The following is a 13,628-nucleotide window of genomic DNA, read 5'->3' as shown; positions in this document are numbered from 1 at the left end:
AAGGAAAAAGGGAAGCCTACAACACGGGGTATTCCCAGGCGGTCTCCCATCCAAGTACTAACCCCGCCCGACAGGGCTTAACTTCGGTGATCGGACGAGAACCGGTGTTTTCCCTGTGGTATGGTCGTAGACAAGTAATTCGCCGTGAAAATTAACTTTGTTATAAGGGAAAATAAAAACGAGGTCAGAGCAAGCACAATGTGCATTTGTCCTCTTGCCGTCAACGCAAGTGCCATGCAATGCTGGTCCTGCTGCCCACTGTACAAGGGCGATCGTTGTGTGCGCCTCGCTTTCAGGTTGGCTTTGGGCATTCCTTCCTTGGCACGGATTGTAATCGGACCACCATATCTCGTGGCCATGAGACTGGGAGCACCTTGTCCGCTGTGAGCATTTACGGGCATCGGCTTCTCGGCCTTTTGGCTAAGATCAAGTGTAGTATCTGTTCTTATCAGCTTAATATCTGATACGCTGCTCATCGAGCAGCTCATATATTAAACTGATTTTTGGAACTGGGCCGTGGAAAAGAGGCTTGCCTCGTCCCGGCCACGGGTTGCCTCGGTATAGCACTACCTCCGAGCGTGGCCCACTTCCCTCTGGGGAAGAAATAATCAAGTGAAAGCAGAACAAATGACCAAGCAACCAACCTTCACATTTCTCTTCTCTTTTCTAGGTAGCATAGCAGCGAGTGGACAGCACGACACGACAGGACGAGGAGCACGTGACCCCCATTACCACATGGTATGCGCAGACAAGTTGCGTTTTTGCGGTTCCGGAGAGGTTGAAAAGGCATACTTACCTGACGCGGGTTTTTATTATCTGCCAGGTTCGTGCCTTTCCTTGTGGTACGCGTAAGTTCCGTATTGGAATTGGAGTGTGGGGACAAGCGTTTTTGGGATTTGTGGTAAGATTTTTGATTCCTGAGTTTTACTGGTGACCCTCCTGGGGACTTATGCTTGGCGTCCTGCCATAACCCAGGGTAGCCAGTCTTTCTGTTCCCTTCCTGGGAGCTTTGCTTTCCGGGGGGACTGTTTTTTCTCTTTTTCCCTTTTCATCATGCCTCTTGCGGCCTTTAAGAGGACAGTAGTCCTCGACCTTTCCGATGTTCCAACCTCTGTTCCCAGGGCGGAACTTGTTACAGCCATCAAGGGAAAGTTCACCCCCTTTGTGATTGACAGTATTCAGTTTGTTCCCGTAAAACTGGTTCAGATTACTTTCGCTGACCCAAAATGTAAAAATATTGTTGAAGGTTATGATTTTGTCACTTTAGCTGGTGCTAAGTGCAAAGTCATGTATGCTGGGCCTCGAGCTCAAAATGTTATGTTGTATCACTATCCCTTTGAGGAGAGTGATGATCGCCTCCGGCCCTACTTTTCCTCGTACGGGAAGGTGGAGACGATAAGGCACCAGCATTACCCGGGTGACCCTGCAATCTGCACTGGAGCCCGTATCATCAAAATGGTTCGTTCTGGCCGGATCCCTCGTAATCTGGACATTGCTGGATATAAATGTAAGGTGTGGTATGTGGGTCAGCCGGCCGAATGTGATATCTGTCGTGGGGAACACCTCACCAAAAACTGTGACTTGCGCGGGAAGTGCCGCAGGTGTCGGGAGCCTGGTCACATGGCCAGGGATTGCCCAACCCCCCCAATGCCTGGGGGAACCCACCATCTTCGCCTGCGACCCCCGCCCATCCGTCCGCTTCACTTGTTGTTGGTGCCACTCCCCCGGAGTCGCTGCCTCCCCTCCTGGATGTCAGTTCTGGTCCTGAGGACCTTCCCACTTCTCCTGCAAGCTCTGACCATGAGGACTCTGGGGACGAGGGGGTAACCCTTCGTCCTCCTGCCCCCACGCAACCTGGTATTTCAAGTTGGGGTTCCCACACCGACCTCAGGGACAATGAGTTATCCCCCCTGGTACTCCACCCATGGCCTCTCCTGCCACCAGTAAATGTTAAGGAGGGTGCGGCCCTCCCTAAAACGGTAATGGTGGGTCCTCGACGCGCGTGCAGGTGGCTGCCTCCCCCGCCGCTGCGTCTGATGGTTTGGCTGCGCCACAGAGTAATACAATGTTAACACTAGTAGTAACGTAGTTGGTGTAATGGACAATACTACTATAGTTAATGGAAAAGAAATGGAAATGGATAATAGTAATAATGTAGTTACTGGAAAAGAAATGACAAATAATGCTGTAGTTAATGGAAAAGAAATGGAAATGGATAATAGTAATAATGGAAAAGAAATGGATACGAATGATAATGAACTAGTTAATGAGACTGAATACAGTCAAAGTATATTTAGTGACGATGACCCTTTAACGGGCATCAATGTAACCCCTGTAAATACCCCACAGGTTCTATCTCTGTCTCCCGTAATGGTTAACGAGGTCGAGCTGACTGATTCACCAGTCACTAAGCGTGGACTTTCGGATGTTGAGGCTTCCTCTGATGATCAGGTCAAGTCTAAGAAGAAAGCGAAGAAACCTCTTCCTGGTTCTGCGGTCCCCGGCCGCTCGAAGTCTGGAAAGGGCAGGGAGTCTGGGAGGGCTGTTCATTCTGGCCTTCCCTCCTTGGCTCCCCCTGCCCCGGTTCGGAGCCGTCGCTCCTAGTTGTGCTGTCTCTCTCTTTCTTCTCAGTTATGGCTCTCTCTATCCTCTCCTTAAACACCAATGGTCTCAGGGACTCGTCCAAGCGCGCTGGTGTTCTGCACTGGTTACGTTCCTTTCCTCAGGTCCCTGACATTGTCTGCCTACAAGAGGGCCCACTGCTCTTCAGACAGTGAATGTCAGTCTGGTTTCGTTCATCTGGTTTTAATGCAGTTGCTTCTGTTGGCTCTGCACACTCTTGTGGTTGCATCATTTTATTCCGCCCCACGGTCACCCTTACGAGCTCTTGGTGTGACACCGCTGGGCGTGTTGTTTTTTGCCACTTTACCCATTCTGGGCACCCGTTTCGTATCTGCTGTCTCTACGCCCCCAATCGCAACCCAGCCCGTGACGACTTCCTGGACGACGTCTCGTCTTGGGTTGATCCCACCTATCCGACCTTCCTTGCCGGGGACTTTAACACTGTGTTCGACCGCGCCCTCGATCGTCGGGGCTCCAATGTCTCTGACACTTCCCGCGAAAGTACTGCTACCTTAAAACGTCTTTTTGACTCCTGCTGTTGTCTGGACATTTGGAGGCACCTGCATCCTTCCGATTCTGCCTTCTCTTGGACTCGCTCAGACGGCCTTATGGCCTCCCGTATTGATCTCATTGGTGCCCCGTACTCCTGTTACCATCAGTCTTGACTTGCGATATTATTCCTTGTCCGTTTTCGGATCACTGTGGTGTGGTGCTTTCTTGTAGTGTCCCAGACATTGCTGCTCCTGGGACAGTTTCTGGAAGCTCAACATTTCTGTCCTCAATGATGAGGACTATATCCAGCATATCACTAATTTTTGGTCCGTTTGGAGGCAGTCCATGCTGTCCTTCCCGTCACTAGCTAAGTGGTGGGATAAGGGCAAGAGCCAAATCAAAGGCCTCACAATTAAATATTGCGCTGAGCGCTCGAAAGAAAACATCGCAGTGTCGAGACCTCCTTGGCCGACTAGCTGGGCATCTTAAGAACCGTGTTGATGCCGGTTTCACCTCCTGTGTTGAGCCGTACCATTCTACCCTGTCTGCCCTTGCTGCCCTAGACCTCGAGGCAGCTCGGGGAGCCCAAGTCCGTGCTCGGGCCAATGGGTTGAGGAAGGTGAAACCTCCTCGGCCTTTTTCTTCCGTCTGGAAAAGAAGCGTGCCGCCGACCGACTTATTTCAGCACTTCGATGCGATGATGGCACAGTGGTCTCGAGTTCAAAGGACCTATGCCAGGCTTTTGCTTCCTTTTATTCTAACTTGTTTAGTGCCGAGCCTACTGACGGGGACGTGGCTCTTTCCCTGCTCGACGCCCTCACCTCCACCTTGTCCGCCGACCAGGCTCAACAGTGTGATGGTCCTCTCCAGTCGGAGGAGTGTTATACTGCTTTATGTGGGATGGCTCGAGGCAAGACCCCGGGCTTGGATGGCCTCCCTATGGAGTTTTATGTCAAATTCTGGCCGGTGCTCGGACAGGACCTCGTGCTCGTCCTGAACTCATGTTATGAGGCTGGCACTCTCAGCCTCTCTCAGCGTCGAGGCATCATTTCTCTCATCTTTAAGACGGGTGACCGGCTGAACCCTCGTAACTGGCGGCCAATTTCCCTCCTTAGTGTGGACTACAAGCTCGCTGCCCGCGTCATCGCTGGGCGTCTCCTGAAGGTTATTCATGCCGTGGTGGCTGAGGATCAAACCTGTGGTGTCCCCGGTCGTTATATTGGTGAGAACGTCGCTTATCTCCGAGACATGGTCCATTACGCCACGCAATCCGGGTCTCCTTGTGCCATCCTCTCGCTCGACCAAGAAAAAGCGTTTGATCGCGTTGATTGGTCCTTTCTGCATGCCACCCTCTGCAGAATGGGTTTCCAAACCTCCTTTCTGCGCTGGATCCGCCTTTTCTATAATGCTGTTCAGAGTGCTGTCATTGTTAACGGTCATGTCTCAAACTTTTTCAGTCTCACACGGGGGGTGCGTCAAGGCTGCCCCCTCGCACCTTTGCTGTATGTTATGGTCGCTGAGGTCTTGGCCGCCAATATTCGAGCAAATCCCGCCATTACTGGACCTTTGCTGCCTGGACTGCCCTCACCGCTCTCTCCAATTTCCCAGTACGCGGATGACACATCGCTCATCTTGTCCTCCGATGCCTCCATTAGGGCTGTTTTTGACACCTACACAAGGTATGAGCTTGGTTCTGGATCCAAGCTCAACCTGACAAAGTCTCGCGGCTTGTGGCTGGGGTCTTGGGCTGGCCGAACTGACCCCCCTGTCCCTCTCGACTGGACATCTTCTAAGCTTAAAATCCTCGGAGTCTTCATTGGCCCGCATGACATTGATGAACTAATTGGCGGCCTCGGATAGAGGCTGTGGAACGCGTCCTCTCCTCCTGGCGTCAGCGCTCCTTGTCTTTTCATGGCAAGGCTTTGGTCATCAATTGCCTGGCCCTCGCCAGGGTTTGGTATGTGGCATCCCTGGTCCACATGCCCCCCTGGGTACTTAAAGAACTTAACTCCCTTGTTTTCTCATTCTTCTGGAAAACCAAGCGGGAGCTCGTTGCACGTGCTGTGGTCGTTCAGCCCACATCGCTGGGAGGTTTCTCGGTGGTGGACATTAAGCTCAAGGTTTGGTCGCTTCTGGGTCAGTGGGTCAAACGGTCTACTTTGTCCTCGTCAAGCTGGTCCTCCTTTGTGTCGTACTGGTTTCAATCGTGTTTTGCTGCCTCCTCTCTTGATGTTTTCTCCCGTCCCGCTGCCTTCGACAGGTCCCTGTTACCGCCATTTTACTCCTCTTTGCTTTTGGCCTGGGAGTCGCTTGGTGGCTCTTTTTCCCCCTCCCGGGGAACTTTGGTTTTCGCATCCTCTGACCCTCACGTTGTCGCCTCCGTGGCTTTTTTTCTCTGCCAAAGTCGGTTACCAGTTTCTTTTATCCTGTTCCTCTGTCACACCGCACTGTGTAGTTAAGTTCTTTCCCTCCTTTGGGGACCTTTACTGGTATGATACGTGGCGCCAGTTCCACTTCTTTGATTTTGACCGCTTTGTTGTTGATTTCTCCTGGAAGGTAGCTCATGGTGTGATTTACACTGCTGAGCGTCTTCTCTCTTTTGGTTTATCTGTCTCCTCCGCTTGTTTTTGTGGTCCTGTCGTCGAGTCACTGTCGCATTTGCTCTTTGTGTGTCCCCTTGCTCAAAGTGTTGTTGGTTGGCTACAGTCCCTCCTTTTTCATTTCTCGCCTATGTGTCCTGTGCTTGAGCGTCGCCATTTACTTTTTGGTTTCAATTCCACTGAGCTTCACGCAGTGCCCAAAGTCTTCAGTTACCTGTTGTGTGCCTGTAAGTTTCACATCTGGCTGGCCCGCAATGACTACCGCTTTCGTTCTGTCAACCTGGGGCCCTCGCCGTCATTGAGGGAGCAAAGGCCCGTGTCAAGTTCCACCTCCCCTTGCTCTTCAAGCGTTTTTCAACCCGGAGACGTCGACGTTATTTTGCCCGCCAGTGGGGGGCGGATGGAGTCATCGCCTCTATGTTTCCAACAAGCTCGTTTTTCGCTTCGGGCCACCTGCTTAATTCACCCTCTGTACCACCTGATTTGCTTAGTTTTATTTCGCCTCTGTCGCCTAATACTGGTGACCAATGCCTCAGGCGTTGGATGAGTCTGTCGACTGGTGACCTTTGGTCTGCCATTCACGCTGCTCATCGAGCAGCTCATATATTAAACTGATTTTTGGAACTGGGCCGTGGAAAAGAGGCTTGCCTCGTCCCGGCCACGGGTTGCCTCGGTATAGCACTACCTCCGAGCGTGGCCCACTTCCCTCTGGGGAAGAAATAATCAAGTGAAAGCAGAACAAATGACCAAGCAACCAACCTTCACATTCTCTTCTCTTTTCTAGGTAGCATAGCAGCGAGTGGACAGCACGACACGACAGGACGAGGAGCACGTGACCCCCATTACCACATGGTATGCGCAGACAAGTTGCGTTTTGCGGTTCCGGAGAGGTTGAAAAGGCATACTTACCTGACGCGGGAGGCACTGTGATCAGGGAGGCAGTCCTCTCAAGGTGAGGCTCTTTCATTGCACTTCGATTGGGTTGACCCTTGCGATTACCCCAAATGTGGGTAACTCGAGCGTATAATTTCTGGTAGTGGGGACCTGCGTTCGCGCTAGTCCCCGCACCAAACCCCGGTGGCAAAGTTGGCTAATGGGAAGGTTTGTTGGTAACGTTTCAGGCAGGGCAGGGAAGGAGATGCGGTGGCGGTGTAAGGACTAAGGAAGGTGAGTTGTATTTGTGAATTCCACTGCTGAAATTGTAGGTGAATGTTCCGTACTTGGTGCACTGCAAAACTGTGATTTTATTTCTTTCATTCTTGGCCGTAGAGAGAGCGAGAGGACGTGTTTATTTCAGCCGCATCGATTTCCATCGATAGACGAGTGAGACAAGAAAATGCCAGCGGGTCGAGCTCTTATCCTCGTGCATCGTTTCGAAAACGTAAGTGGATGTGTGTTTGTACTGCTCCATCGCGATAGATTTCTTTTGCGTTGTGTTATGTTGCGTTCTGGAGAGCCCGTTTTGCATTGAGTAACTGAGGACCCGCCAGATCAGTTGGCGTTACATTTCTGTGGCCAACACTTTGTGGTTTCTCTATGTTATCAGTTAATTGGATTGTTATCATAAAAAGTAAATCTTTCATGGTCAGGATAGTGTCTTATCGGCCCTTTGAATACGTACTGTCCGTGTTGAGCAGGGAACAGTAAGACTTTGAAGTGCGCTACGTCACGTAAGTCACGTTTTCGCAGGATCAATGTTGTAGTGTTGTAGCCTTCGTTGTATGCATATCATCCGGGCTAGGTTAACTTCCATCTAATGCATAACAGTGCATGCATTTTTTACTTGTCGTATCCTGTTCTTTGCTCACACGAAAAGATACGTTTCATGTCATAAACGTTGGATTGATAAGATCTCGCGCGCACGCGCTCCCTTGGGAATACAAGTTCCACTTTCTCGTGTGAACTATTTTGTTTTTGTTGTATGTCTCATCTTTGACATATCGTTGGCATGTTGTGTTCAAAAAACCTGGTTTGGAATGTTCTTTCATTAAAGGAAACTGAGATTTTTTGAGATAATCAAGTGTACAGAAGGAAAAAGGGAAGCCTACAACACGGGGTATTCCCAGGCGGTCTCCCATCCAAGTACTAACCCCGCCCGACAGGGCTTAACTTCGGTGATCGGACGAGAACCGGTGTTTTCCCTGTGGTATGGTCGTAGACAAGTAATTCGCCGTGAAAATTAACTTTGTTATAAGGGAAAATAAAAACGAGGTCAGAGCAAGCACAATGTGCATTTGTCCTCTTGCCGTCAACGCAAGTGCCATGCAATGCTGGTCCTGCTGCCCACTGTACAAGGGCGATCGTTGTGTGCGCCTCGCTTTCAGGTTGGCTTTGGGCATTCCTTCCTTGGCACGGATTGTAATCGGACCACCATATCTCGTGGCCATGAGACTGGGAGCACCTTGTCCGCTGTGAGCATTTACGGGCATCGGCTTCTCGGCCTTTTGGCTAAGATCAAGTGTAGTATCTGTTCTTATCAGCTTAATATCTGATACGCTGCTCATCGAGCAGCTCATATATTAAACTGATTTTTGGAACTGGGCCGTGGAAAAGAGGCTTGCCTCGTCCCGGCCACGGGTTGCCTCGGTATAGCACTACCTCCGAGCGTGGCCCACTTCCCTCTGGGGAAGAAATAATCAAGTGAAAGCAGAACAAATGACCAAGCAACCAACCTTCACATTTCTCTTCTCTTTTCTAGGTAGCATAGCAGCGAGTGGACAGCACGACACGACAGGACGAGGAGCACGTGACCCCCATTACCACATGGTATGCGCAGACAAGTTGCGTTTTTGCGGTTCCGGAGAGGTTGAAAAGGCATACTTACCTGACGCGGGTTTTTATTATCTGCCAGGTTCGTGCCTTTCCTTGTGGTACGCGTAAGTTCCGTATTGGAATTGGAGTGTGGGGACAAGCGTTTTTGGGATTTGTGGTAAGATTTTTGATTCCTGAGTTTTACTGGTGACCCTCCTGGGGACTTATGCTTGGCGTCCTGCCATAACCCAGGGTAGCCAGTCTTTCTGTTCCCTTCCTGGGAGCTTTGCTTTCCGGGGGGACTGTTTTTTCTCTTTTTCCCTTTTCATCATGCCTCTTGCGGCCTTTAAGAGGACAGTAGTCCTCGACCTTTCCGATGTTCCAACCTCTGTTCCCAGGGCGGAACTTGTTACAGCCATCAAGGGAAAGTTCACCCCCTTTGTGATTGACAGTATTCAGTTTGTTCCCGTAAAACTGGTTCAGATTACTTTCGCTGACCCAAAATGTAAAAATATTGTTGAAGGTTATGATTTTGTCACTTTAGCTGGTGCTAAGTGCAAAGTCATGTATGCTGGGCCTCGAGCTCAAAATGTTATGTTGTATCACTATCCCTTTGAGGAGAGTGATGATCGCCTCCGGCCCTACTTTTCCTCGTACGGGAAGGTGGAGACGATAAGGCACCAGCATTACCCGGGTGACCCTGCAATCTGCACTGGAGCCCGTATCATCAAAATGGTTCGTTCTGGCCGGATCCCTCGTAATCTGGACATTGCTGGATATAAATGTAAGGTGTGGTATGTGGGTCAGCCGGCCGAATGTGATATCTGTCGTGGGGAACACCTCACCAAAAACTGTGACTTGCGCGGGAAGTGCCGCAGGTGTCGGGAGCCTGGTCACATGGCCAGGGATTGCCCAACCCCCCCAATGCCTGGGGGAACCCACCATCTTCGCCTGCGACCCCCGCCCATCCGTCCGCTTCACTTGTTGTTGGTGCCACTCCCCCGGAGTCGCTGCCTCCCCTCCTGGATGTCAGTTCTGGTCCTGAGGACCTTCCCACTTCTCCTGCAAGCTCTGACCATGAGGACTCTGGGGACGAGGGGGTAACCCTTCGTCCTCCTGCCCCCACGCAACCTGGTATTTCAAGTTGGGGTTCCCACACCGACCTCAGGGACAATGAGTTATCCCCCCTGGTACTCCACCCATGGCCTCTCCTGCCACCAGTAAATGTTAAGGAGGGTGCGGCCCTCCCTAAAACGGTAATGGTGGGTCCTCGACGCGCGTGCAGGTGGCTGCCTCCCCCGCCGCTGCGTCTGATGGTTTGGCTGCGCCACAGAGTAATACAATGTTAACACTAGTAGTAACGTAGTTGGTGTAATGGACAATACTACTATAGTTAATGGAAAAGAAATGGAAATGGATAATAGTAATAATGTAGTTACTGGAAAAGAAATGACAAATAATGCTGTAGTTAATGGAAAAGAAATGGAAATGGATAATAGTAATAATGGAAAAGAAATGGATACGAATGATAATGAACTAGTTAATGAGACTGAATACAGTCAAAGTATATTTAGTGACGATGACCCTTTAACGGGCATCAATGTAACCCCTGTAAATACCCCACAGGTTCTATCTCTGTCTCCCGTAATGGTTAACGAGGTCGAGCTGACTGATTCACCAGTCACTAAGCGTGGACTTTCGGATGTTGAGGCTTCCTCTGATGATCAGGTCAAGTCTAAGAAGAAAGCGAAGAAACCTCTTCCTGGTTCTGCGGTCCCCGGCCGCTCGAAGTCTGGAAAGGGCAGGGAGTCTGGGAGGGCTGTTCATTCTGGCCTTCCCTCCTTGGCTCCCCCTGCCCCGGTTCGGAGCCGTCGCTCCTAGTTGTGCTGTCTCTCTCTTTCTTCTCAGTTATGGCTCTCTCTATCCTCTCCTTAAACACCAATGGTCTCAGGGACTCGTCCAAGCGCGCTGGTGTTCTGCACTGGTTACGTTCCTTTCCTCAGGTCCCTGACATTGTCTGCCTACAAGAGGGCCCACTGCTCTTCAGACAGTGAATGTCAGTCTGGTTTCGTTCATCTGGTTTTAATGCAGTTGCTTCTGTTGGCTCTGCACACTCTTGTGGTTGCATCATTTTATTCCGCCCCACGGTCACCCTTACGAGCTCTTGGTGTGACACCGCTGGGCGTGTTGTTTTTTGCCACTTTACCCATTCTGGGCACCCGTTTCGTATCTGCTGTCTCTACGCCCCCAATCGCAACCCAGCCCGTGACGACTTCCTGGACGACGTCTCGTCTTGGGTTGATCCCACCTATCCGACCTTCCTTGCCGGGGACTTTAACACTGTGTTCGACCGCGCCCTCGATCGTCGGGGCTCCAATGTCTCTGACACTTCCCGCGAAAGTACTGCTACCTTAAAACGTCTTTTTGACTCCTGCTGTTGTCTGGACATTTGGAGGCACCTGCATCCTTCCGATTCTGCCTTCTCTTGGACTCGCTCAGACGGCCTTATGGCCTCCCGTATTGATCTCATTGGTGCCCCGTACTCCTGTTACCATCAGTCTTGACTTGCGATATTATTCCTTGTCCGTTTTCGGATCACTGTGGTGTGGTGCTTTCTTGTAGTGTCCCAGACATTGCTGCTCCTGGGACAGTTTCTGGAAGCTCAACATTTCTGTCCTCAATGATGAGGACTATATCCAGCATATCACTAATTTTTGGTCCGTTTGGAGGCAGTCCATGCTGTCCTTCCCGTCACTAGCTAAGTGGTGGGATAAGGGCAAGAGCCAAATCAAAGGCCTCACAATTAAATATTGCGCTGAGCGCTCGAAAGAAAACATCGCAGTGTCGAGACCTCCTTGGCCGACTAGCTGGGCATCTTAAGAACCGTGTTGATGCCGGTTTCACCTCCTGTGTTGAGCCGTACCATTCTACCCTGTCTGCCCTTGCTGCCCTAGACCTCGAGGCAGCTCGGGGAGCCCAAGTCCGTGCTCGGGCCAATGGGTTGAGGAAGGTGAAACCTCCTCGGCCTTTTTCTTCCGTCTGGAAAAGAAGCGTGCCGCCGACCGACTTATTTCAGCACTTCGATGCGATGATGGCACAGTGGTCTCGAGTTCAAAGGACCTATGCCAGGCTTTTGCTTCCTTTTATTCTAACTTGTTTAGTGCCGAGCCTACTGACGGGGACGTGGCTCTTTCCCTGCTCGACGCCCTCACCTCCACCTTGTCCGCCGACCAGGCTCAACAGTGTGATGGTCCTCTCCAGTCGGAGGAGTGTTATACTGCTTTATGTGGGATGGCTCGAGGCAAGACCCCGGGCTTGGATGGCCTCCCTATGGAGTTTTATGTCAAATTCTGGCCGGTGCTCGGACAGGACCTCGTGCTCGTCCTGAACTCATGTTATGAGGCTGGCACTCTCAGCCTCTCTCAGCGTCGAGGCATCATTTCTCTCATCTTTAAGACGGGTGACCGGCTGAACCCTCGTAACTGGCGGCCAATTTCCCTCCTTAGTGTGGACTACAAGCTCGCTGCCCGCGTCATCGCTGGGCGTCTCCTGAAGGTTATTCATGCCGTGGTGGCTGAGGATCAAACCTGTGGTGTCCCCGGTCGTTATATTGGTGAGAACGTCGCTTATCTCCGAGACATGGTCCATTACGCCACGCAATCCGGGTCTCCTTGTGCCATCCTCTCGCTCGACCAAGAAAAAGCGTTTGATCGCGTTGATTGGTCCTTTCTGCATGCCACCCTCTGCAGAATGGGTTTCCAAACCTCCTTTCTGCGCTGGATCCGCCTTTTCTATAATGCTGTTCAGAGTGCTGTCATTGTTAACGGTCATGTCTCAAACTTTTTCAGTCTCACACGGGGGGTGCGTCAAGGCTGCCCCCTCGCACCTTTGCTGTATGTTATGGTCGCTGAGGTCTTGGCCGCCAATATTCGAGCAAATCCCGCCATTACTGGACCTTTGCTGCCTGGACTGCCCTCACCGCTCTCTCCAATTTCCCAGTACGCGGATGACACATCGCTCATCTTGTCCTCCGATGCCTCCATTAGGGCTGTTTTTGACACCTACACAAGGTATGAGCTTGGTTCTGGATCCAAGCTCAACCTGACAAAGTCTCGCGGCTTGTGGCTGGGGTCTTGGGCTGGCCGAACTGACCCCCCTGTCCCTCTCGACTGGACATCTTCTAAGCTTAAAATCCTCGGAGTCTTCATTGGCCCGCATGACATTGATGAACTAATTGGCGGCCTCGGATAGAGGCTGTGGAACGCGTCCTCTCCTCCTGGCGTCAGCGCTCCTTGTCTTTTCATGGCAAGGCTTTGGTCATCAATTGCCTGGCCCTCGCCAGGGTTTGGTATGTGGCATCCCTGGTCCACATGCCCCCCTGGGTACTTAAAGAACTTAACTCCCTTGTTTTCTCATTCTTCTGGAAAACCAAGCGGGAGCTCGTTGCACGTGCTGTGGTCGTTCAGCCCACATCGCTGGGAGGTTTCTCGGTGGTGGACATTAAGCTCAAGGTTTGGTCGCTTCTGGGTCAGTGGGTCAAACGGTCTACTTTGTCCTCGTCAAGCTGGTCCTCCTTTGTGTCGTACTGGTTTCAATCGTGTTTTGCTGCCTCCTCTCTTGATGTTTTCTCCCGTCCCGCTGCCTTCGACAGGTCCCTGTTACCGCCATTTTACTCCTCTTTGCTTTTGGCCTGGGAGTCGCTTGGTGGCTCTTTTTCCCCCTCCCGGGGAACTTTGGTTTTCGCATCCTCTGACCCTCACGTTGTCGCCTCCGTGGCTTTTTTTCTCTGCCAAAGTCGGTTACCAGTTTCTTTTATCCTGTTCCTCTGTCACACCGCACTGTGTAGTTAAGTTCTTTCCCTCCTTTGGGGACCTTTACTGGTATGATACGTGGCGCCAGTTCCACTTCTTTGATTTTGACCGCTTTGTTGTTGATTTCTCCTGGAAGGTAGCTCATGGTGTGATTTACACTGCTGAGCGTCTTCTCTCTTTTGGTTTATCTGTCTCCTCCGCTTGTTTTTGTGGTCCTGTCGTCGAGTCACTGTCGCATTTGCTCTTTGTGTGTCCCCTTGCTCAAAGTGTTGTTGGTTGGCTACAGTCCCTCCTTTTTCATTTCTCGCCTATGTGTCCTGTGCTTGAGCGTCGCCATTTACTTTTTGGTTTC

The 13,628-nt window shown here is 51.2% G+C and overlaps 6 non-coding genes across 6 annotated transcripts; 4 read left to right on the top strand and 2 right to left on the bottom strand.

Annotated features, from left to right (window-relative positions):
• Positions 1-13: 13 nt before the first annotated feature.
• LOC137990203 (5S ribosomal RNA) lies at positions 14-132 on the bottom strand. The gene has a single exon (XR_011121216.1). It is a non-coding gene; the product is annotated as a 5S ribosomal RNA (ribosomal RNA).
• A 268-nt stretch (positions 133-400) lies between these two features.
• Positions 401-592, top strand: LOC137990201 (U2 spliceosomal RNA). Its single transcript, XR_011121214.1, has one exon. It is a non-coding gene; the product is annotated as a U2 spliceosomal RNA (small nuclear RNA).
• A 5,638-nt stretch (positions 593-6,230) lies between these two features.
• LOC137990153 (U2 spliceosomal RNA) lies at positions 6,231-6,421 on the top strand. The gene has a single exon (XR_011121171.1). It is a non-coding gene; the product is annotated as a U2 spliceosomal RNA (small nuclear RNA).
• Positions 6,422-6,615: 194 nt separating this feature from the next.
• LOC137990177 (U1 spliceosomal RNA) lies at positions 6,616-6,779 on the top strand. Its single transcript, XR_011121191.1, has one exon. It is a non-coding gene; the product is annotated as a U1 spliceosomal RNA (small nuclear RNA).
• A 976-nt stretch (positions 6,780-7,755) lies between these two features.
• LOC137990192 (5S ribosomal RNA) lies at positions 7,756-7,874 on the bottom strand. Its single transcript, XR_011121205.1, has one exon. It is a non-coding gene; the product is annotated as a 5S ribosomal RNA (ribosomal RNA).
• A 268-nt stretch (positions 7,875-8,142) lies between these two features.
• On the top strand, positions 8,143-8,334 carry LOC137990200 (U2 spliceosomal RNA). The gene has a single exon (XR_011121213.1). It is a non-coding gene; the product is annotated as a U2 spliceosomal RNA (small nuclear RNA).
• The last annotated feature ends 5,294 nt before the right edge of the window (positions 8,335-13,628 follow it).

Source organism: Montipora foliosa, unplaced genomic scaffold, assembly GCF_036669935.1.
Source record: "Montipora foliosa isolate CH-2021 unplaced genomic scaffold, ASM3666993v2 scaffold_66, whole genome shotgun sequence".
In the NCBI taxonomy this organism is placed as follows: domain Eukaryota; kingdom Metazoa; phylum Cnidaria; class Anthozoa; order Scleractinia; family Acroporidae; genus Montipora; species Montipora foliosa.
Note: the sequence above shows the minus strand (reverse complement) of the source record. Positions and strands in the feature narration are given on the sequence as shown.